This window comes from Sus scrofa, chromosome 9 (genome assembly GCF_000003025.6).
Source record: "Sus scrofa isolate TJ Tabasco breed Duroc chromosome 9, Sscrofa11.1, whole genome shotgun sequence".
Taxonomy (NCBI): domain Eukaryota; kingdom Metazoa; phylum Chordata; class Mammalia; order Artiodactyla; family Suidae; genus Sus; species Sus scrofa.
In genome coordinates this window covers 77,049,459-77,058,346 of record NC_010451.4, presented here as the reverse complement: position 1 = coordinate 77,058,346, position 8,888 = coordinate 77,049,459, and the positions used below count along the sequence as shown (strand labels likewise).

Genomic DNA, 8,888 nt, shown 5'->3' with positions numbered 1-8,888 from the left:
TCGCCTAAAATATCATGGGTTTTGTGTTTCCAGATCATCAATAAAATCTGTAAAGGAAGATTTCCCTCTATAATCAGAAGCCTTGTCAGAGACCTGATCTGGAATAGGCTATGAATTCCTTATTCTTTACCTGTTAGGAGGGCTTTGGAGGCACTGGACTAAAGTAGATCAATTCACTACTAATCACTAGTAATTGGTCAGTCTTTTGGACCCAGGCTAATGCTTCCTGGAATCAAGGCAAGTGCTTGCCCAATCCCTTGGCCAAACTACCATATTGCTGTTTAGTTCTGTTTTGATTTCAAACTGCAGCCTACCAAGCAGTTTTTCTTTTAAAGATCACAGTTTCTATGGTCTCTAAAGTATTTACCCAGAATAATATGAACAGAGGTATGAAAGGCAGGTGAGTGGAAAAAGAGTCTGGTAACTAGGAAGCCACCCAGTCCACATACCCGCCTCCCCATGACTCTCCCGGGGATGCCTAACTCTTCTCAGCTTCTCTTGATCCCTCTGTAACCAGCTCCTCCCCAAGCTGGGAGGGTTTCCTCAGCGCCATTTCTGTGTACAGACAATAAAGAGTGCACCAGAATTTATAAAGACATTTCTAATTTGAAGAACCTCTTTTACAGGAACAAGACAATTACTGATTTCAGAAAGTACTCTATGAAAATGAAACATGAAACAAACTTGCAATAATTTAGCTAATTTTCCCGAATTCCCCAATAGGGTTGCAATTCAAACCCACTTAATGAATATCTCAAAATATTATGTAAAAACAATCTGTGTTTGTAACCTGAGCAGTTTTTTGTTTGTTCGTTCATTTGTTTTTTGCTGTGTCAGAAAGTAATAGGTTTTCTTGGAAAAGTTGCCTCATCTTGCCTTAATTTTTATTAATTATTTTATTCCAGTTTTTTATCATAAATGTAATAGAATGCTATGTTATATGGATATAATGGTCTGTTTCTATCTGCATTCAGCAACTTTTTAAAACTATTATTATTTAATTATTTTATGGCTATAAAGGAATATATACTCTGAGCACAGTATTTAGGAAAAGTAGAAAGCACAAAGAGGAGTATAAAATTATCACAGAATGGTTAACCTTTAGTGTATTTCCTGATAACCAATTTTTTCTATGCATATCTGTTTATTTATTAAATTAATTATCCATTAACTTAGACTTATAATCTAATTTATCATGTATTTATTAAATTTATTAAGTTGTTTGAGATGTTGAGAGGTGCCTCTCAGCTATTACTCGGGTGTTCAGACAAATTCTCTACTACCCAGCAGCCTCAGTCATAGTGTTGAGAAGCTCAATCAGATCCATCATATCTATGAGTGAAACTGAGCTGGGAGAAAGTGGCAGCTACAGGAAACAAATGAGTGGAGAGCAGCAGTTCAGAGAGCAGGGTGAATAGGAAATCATAGACAGGCAATCAGAGGAATCATAGGCATTCCTCTCCACCACAAACTGGAATCCTCAGGAATCTTGAGGAGGGAAGAGAACTTCTTCCCACATGGGAAACTGGAAGACTTGGGGAAATTATACTTAGTCAGTAGTCCACAGCATTCAATAGTCTTGCCTTTTCTCTCCATGGCATTCAATAGTCTTTAAGAGCTTAATTTTATGCTATTATAATTATAATAATGACATAAAATCCCATTATCATAATTATAATGGCATAACATCCCCCTGTATGGATGTTCCATAATTTATTTAACCATTTTTTAATTGTTGGACTTTATCCTTACGCAGTGATTTTTAACTAAGAACAACCATGCCATGACTGATATCTTTAACAAATCAATCTCAATTTTTTGTCATATATTTGTGACAGAAATGCTAAGAGGCCTGTCATTATCAACTCATATTTTCCTGCTTAGAAACAGAAACCTGATTGTTTTTTGGGGGAGAGTTTGTTATGTATGCTTCTTTCCCTCACAGTTAGATGAATTAGTGTACTATGTTAATTGATCCCCCAATAGTAAACCAACTTATATTCCTGGATGAAATTCTACTTAGTCATGAAGGGTAATTTTTCAAAGCATAGTTGAATTCAATTTGCCTGATTTTTCATTGAGAACTTTGAATCTCTGGGTAATTCAGATATCCTCTGAGACTTCCCTCATTCTTGAAATCTGGGTGGGATAACCTTGAATTCTCTAATAGTACAGGCAGGGATAGTCTAAAACTCTCTCTAAAATTTCTGCTTTTAGCTAAGGGTCTTCATCTTTCTTGATCTCTTACTTTCTTGACTAATTCTTCTGTCTTCATCATTTGGACCCCAAGGAGAAACTCGTCTCCCTTTCAGTTTGCACAGCAGAATTCCATCACATGAAGCACGGATGAATCCAGAGGATGTCACTGAAGATTTTTGTGATGTTGGGGGGAGATGGTCCTGGAGGAGGGGTGATTTCTCACAGGCACAGATTCCACCATCTCTTTCTTTTTTTCTCTTTCTTTCTTTCGTTCTTTCTTTCATTCTTTCTTTTGTTCTTTCTTTCGTTCTTTCTTTCTTTTTCCTTTCTGCTGCACCACAACAGGATCTCTGGTCCCTCCCAACCTGTTCTGTTTGCAAGGGAAAAAGAAAAGACTCTGGCTATCTCAAGAAGGCACAGCAGGGAGTATGGTAGGAAAGATAAGTGTGCAGCCACTGGGTAAATCACAGAGTATGTGGAGAAGCCAACAATCAGACTCTAGGAAGGAAAGTGCCCAGTACAGCTCTGGGGTTGCCAGTATCAGTGCCTCCAAGCTTCCTTAAGACAGAGCCATGGGGACGGCAGCAATGGGATGTTGGAGCCACAGTTCAGTGCCCAGGAGCAGGCAGTGCCAGAAGGGGATGTCTCTGCCCCATCATGCTGGGGACCTGCGAACACTGGGATGCTGTCTATGAGCAAGAACTGCAAACTTTCCAAGAATATAGAGATACAGGAGAAATCTGGTTTGGATAAGAGAGTCTGACTCGACTGATAAGGTGCATGCAGAAACACAAAATTCCATTGGATGCTTCAGGCTTGATATTGGAACTGGAAGTTGTATTTTCCTGGTTGAACTTCTCAAACTCCAGACATCTGTATGTATAAAAGGAAGATGACTTTTTACACTTCCAGTAGGACATATATCCCTTTTCTTGGGCAAAATTTGGTTTCTCTAGTATTACTGGAATTGATTACTTTCCATCTGCAACACAGTTTTCTAGAAGTATTATAAAGAAGAAGGTTTATCTAACATTAAGCTAAAGGTAGAAGACTTTTTGAATCCTTCCACAAAGCTGCCTGGATTTCATATTTGTATTGACAAAGGGACTTTAGATGCCATAACCTTAATCCTGAAAATGCAATTGAGAAGAGGAAGCAATATGTGAAATCTCTCTCCAGGGTGTTAAAACTGAAAGACTTTTTTCCTAATAATCTCATGTAATTGGACCAAGGAAAAGTTGCTAAATGAATTCAGTGCAGAATGTGAACTTTTTGAAGAACTGCCAACACCTAAGTTCAGCTTTTGAGGCAGATCTGGAAAGAGTATAGCAGCGTTAGTTTTCCAAAATATGAGACTTTTCTTTGGACAAATTCAGTTAGCTTTTTTTAAGAAGCTCCACAGGGGGTTCTAGAAGTCAACCAAGAATAATTTAAAATTTTCATTTGTATTTTAGATGTAAATTTTTTCTTTCTGATTAAAAAAATCATCCTGTAACTGCTGAACAGCTAAAAACTTTAAAGTAGTAAATGAATTTAGAGGGAAAAAAGGGGGGCCTGACTCTGGGATGTCTGGCTCTGACTGCACTCTGCTCAACTTTCTGCTTACCTTCCTGGAATCTTCTGCTCCTATGACCTGGAATGGGTATTGTAATTGACAGTATTACCAGGACATGATACTCCCCCTTATGTCTTCCTTGCAGGGACAGGTCAAGTGCTTACGCACCTGAAGACCGGCTTGCCAAGAGAACTGCTCGCTGAGCAACCAGCTGTGTCTCTTGATTGAGAAGTCATGCTGAAGAGCCATGACTGACACTGTAGCACATCACAGTCCATTGAGTCCCATCTTTCTTTGCTTCATTTCCCATTATTTCCTGATCTTCACCTTTCTGACCTGACCTTGCACCTCAGGCTCTGCTTTCAACAGCATTCCAAATAAGACCTCAGTCAACTCCTCAACTCTGACCCCTTCTTTTCCTACTTATGAAGATAAGTTCTCTCTGAGAGGACTCCTTAGCTTTCACCTTCCCACACATCTTCAAACAGACCTAAGTCAGGTGACCCCATGATGGATAGTCTTGTCTAGGTTTGGGCCAAGTAAGAGCTCATTCCTAAGAGAGCTGAGATTCAAAATGAAATACTGGCCATGAAAAGCCCTTACAATAATTATATACAAAGAAAAGTCAATAATAGATGAGAAGTAAAAACAAAGTGTTGTGTAAAACACCTAAGCAGAAAAAAGTCCCTTAATCTTATTGGATCTAGCTCAAAGGTGGTTTAGATTTTTAATACATCCGTTAAGATAAAGAAGTTCCAATGGTGCTATAAACTTTCCCCTAAGATAGAATTTCATTAATTTTAATTAAATTTTCTTCAGATGTCCTGGGACTTTTGATGTTTTCTATTAATTACATTCCACCAGTAATTTCTAGACACCATCACCACTGAAAGCATTTTAAATATTTGGATTATATTTGGAAAATACAAAAGCAGAGGCTTTGGGGACAATGGGATGCACCAGCTCAGATTCTGACTGCATCTGTTGTAGTAAACAGTTCCTGTGTGCCACAAATCATCCTATCTCAGGATCCCACAGATCATTTTCTCTCTCTGGCCTCAGTGGTTCCTCTGCAGGCTCCCTTAGCCCACAGACATGACCCAGGCATCAGAAGATTATTTCTAGGAGAAACCCCCTTCCCCCAAGGTAAATAAGCCTAGCGTCCTTCATTTAGAGTATTGTCTCCTCAGAGGGTTCAAGAGTGGTAACTAGCTCCATCACACAGCCACCACCGGGCATTCCACCTTCTCTGTCTCAGTCTCAGTCTTCTTGACCCCTCGTTGCTGTTTCCTGGCATCACCTCCTCAAAAAAATACCTGTACCCATTCCCCTGCCTCAGGTTCTACTTGTGTAGGAACCCAAACTTATACATATGGGAACAAGAAGAGCTGAGCAATTTCCTGAATTTTTATGGAGTTATGGAGGATTAAATGTTTTTTAACTAAAAATCAGAAATCCATAAAAAAAGATAGCTACAATTGGAGATCTAGAGAGTATCTCTTATTAGTGGTGTGGGTGTGAGAAATTCTTAGAGCCTACAGATTGGGTTGAACCATAAAATTATAATGATGGTGAAGTATTTGGGTTTAATATCAGTTGTTGAATTGCAGACAAGCCTTGCCTAAGACTAAGAGGTTTTGCTCCCTCAAAGCCAATGGCAGCATTCGCAGGGATGGATAACTACTGTGTGTTTGTAGCTTTGGAGGATTATAGCCAAGAAGAGAAGAAAGTATTTTAGTAGCTATTTCTTGGCTTGAAGAGCTTGAATATAGACAAAAAGAGGCTATAATATGGAAAATAGGGTGAATACATTTGAACTTTAATCTGGAAAAAACTGTGATTTGTGATCAGTAAAGCATGAATTCTGTAGAAAAACTGATACATGCAGATAAGTGTTAACAATGACATTGTAAACAAGAGATTTACAGGGCAGATTTAGAGATTTCTTCTGTCCTAGGGTCTGGTCAATCATGGTTGGAACATTGTTCTTCGTTCTGGATGCTTCTTGAACCATAAAACCTCTAAGCTAGCTGCTATCCAGTGATGACAGGACATGATGAGAGGCTATAGAAAAATATCAAATAGGATTGTATCACCTGCATGTCATCCAAACCCCATGCTCCCATCCTTGACATGTGGCTTTGGTTTCCCTGACCATAAAAATGGCTTCTCCATCTCTAGACACTGTGACTGCATTTCAGGCTGGAAAAAGTTATGAGTGGTAGAGAGAAAAGGTACAGGCCAGTTCAATCTGTTCTGCTTCAAATAGGAAAAACATTTTTCTCTTGTACTTACCCCGTAGGTATTTGCTTAAATTTCATTGGCCATGACTATTGTAAAGATTTGTCTGCAAATCCTAACTGCACAGCCGGAATTAAGTATGAAGACTGGAGTTCCCATTGTGGCACAGTGGAAACGAATCCGCCTAGGAACCATGAGGTTGAGAGTTTGATCCCTGGCCTCACTTAGTGGGTTAAGGAGCCGGCGTTGCCATGAGCTGTGGTGTAAGTCGCAGAGGCGGCTCGGATCCAGCGTTGCTGTGGCTGTGGCGTTGGCCAGCCGCTGCAGCTCCGATTAGACCTCTAGCCTGGGAACCTCTACATGCTGTGGATGTGGCCCTAAAAAAAAAAAAAAAAAAAAAGACAAAAAAAAATCTGAAGACTTTATTATTAGTTCTGGCTCAATCTGCACAACTGAGGAAAGAAATATTTTTAACTGGGCTCATTGTAGTCCTATACAAAGTCAGAGTGCTAGTAATGAGGAAAAGGGAGAGGGCTTACTGGTTTGGCAGCTTCCAGCAACTGTCACAATGAGAAACCAGTGAGATATTTAATTTAAAAAGACAAGAACAAGAGAACTTAATATTTCAAAGTATCACAAGCAATCCAGGCTTATGTGGATAGCTTTTTTCACCAGGTCCCTTTTGCCTGTCATTTGCTTTCGGACTTCTATTTATGCTTCAATTTCTGCCCCTGGCTCTAGGAAAGAAAAACAGAATAAGATGGAAATGAAAGGAGAATACATGCAAAAATAATTTTCTGAAAGATGTTTCCCTAACCCCCCTAGATGTGTCTGTTTTGGGATTATTTTTTGTTTACTCTTGATCATCCAATAGAAGACTTAGCATAATTTCTTGAGCATCTGTTATAAGATCCAGGTATAACTGCTCGTGTTTCGTATATTAGGAAATTAAGATTTGCAGAGAATGAGTCCCTTGATGACACAAGAAGTACATAGTGAGTCTGGGATTTGAGGTAACATCTGAACTATTTCAAACATTTCAGAAGTGCCCACATTGCCCTCATGCCTAAGCTCTGAGCTGAGCATTTTAGACTGCTTGAAAGCTATGACTTTACTACTATGCCAAAGAACATTTCTAGAAGAACGCATGCTTCTTAACTTGTGGTCCTTGTATTAATTTCATTGCCTAATTAAAAAAAACATGAAAATTTATTACCTGTGATATTTCCTAAAAATTATTTAAAATGATAAAACTATAGAGGTGAATGACATAACACATGTCTTTCCTTTTGATATGAATTTCATCAGTTTTGTCTATTAACACTGGTGCTCACCAGAAAAGGCATGTGATTATATGTTTTCTAACTCAAAATGGAGAATAAGAGTATTGTTATCTAACCAGTGTACTTTATTTGGTTGAAAAATAATCATTTAAAATTTGAGACTGTTAGAGGAAATAATGATGGTGTGGACAATAAAAAGTTTGGAGCATCACAAAAACGACATGTGAAACATGTCAATACCTGAGTAGATCCATCATCACTATATCATGAGATAATGTGAGTAATTCAGAGGTTGAAGTCCATCTATTTCTTCACCTTTTTGGCCATTATCTCTTTTTGTTCCAAGTTTTCTACCTTCTGATAGCATCCTTCACAGGCCTTCTGGAGCTGTGCCCAGTTCACCTACATCATTACAGGGATGTGGTTGTTGGTGGCAACAGCAACAGAATCTACCCAATGGCCAGCTTGCTCTCATTCACTCCCTGCAGACACTGGATGATTTTTTTGAAATAATTTAGCATCTTTTTAAGAATAAGTTAATAAGGTAGAAGCTAGGCATGATAATTATGGGAACAAGAAGCACAATGTGGTAATGAAAAAGTGTTTTTCCATCCAGATAGTTGTCATCCAACTGCCATCCGAGCTGAAACTGTTTTTGTTCCCACAATGAAAATCCAAGTAGGAAGTGAGCCTGATATGTCCTGACAAGTGATGTGCATCTCAAGGGGTAGCTTAATGTTGTATAAATATCGTGGTTTGATTTTGCCTCCTTTTCGGAACCCATGTTTCAGTTTTCAAATACCCATAATTATGCTATTATTACCCTTTAGACAGAAAGTAATTTGGAAAAAGGGCTTGGCATTTCTTAGCAGTCAGGTGGTGTAAGAGCCAACTGAAACAAACAAATTAGCAGAAGTTGGTTGAGGAAGGGTGATAAAGACCTAGGAATTTGACTTTTTTTTTTTTTTTTTTTTTTTTGGCTTTTGTTATCTGTAGACCCTAAATACAAAGTAAAAAGAGTGGAATTCTAAGATTTTGAAACCAAAGGGCTCTCTAGAGATCTCTAAGCTCTCTTAGATTACAGCTGAATCACAGAGCTGCAGAGAGAAAAAGTGAAGGGCCCGAGATGACAGAGCCCTTGAATGGCTGCACCAGCTACTGCTCCCTAAGGATTATCAGTCATAGGCTGTATAGACAATGGGGAAAATGAATCACTCCTTGGAGAAGGTACAAGGTGACACACTAGGCATCACCTTAAAGGCAAGGAAAATGATTTGTAAAAATTTGGAATGATCCAAAGAGGTAATTCTATAGTCTCTACTTTGCCATCACTAAAAGATGTATCACTTTCTATAATTATTTAATTAAACTTTTTTTGAGATAATTGTACGTTCGCATACAGTTGTAAAATATAACACAGTGAGATCCTGTGTACCTTTTGCCTCATTTCCCCCAGTGATAATATCTTGCAAAATGAATAATGCAAAATCACAACCAGGATATTGATATTGACACAGTAAAAAACAGTTCTGTCACCAGGAGGATCCCTCCTGTCACACTTTATAGTTACACACCTCCCTCCCATCCCCCCAAAGCTGTCTTTGCCCCTA

The 8,888-nt window shown here is 38.6% G+C and overlaps 1 pseudogene; it reads left to right on the top strand.

The window, feature by feature from the left end:
- On the top strand, positions 2,857-3,506 carry LOC100621877 (annotated as a pseudogene).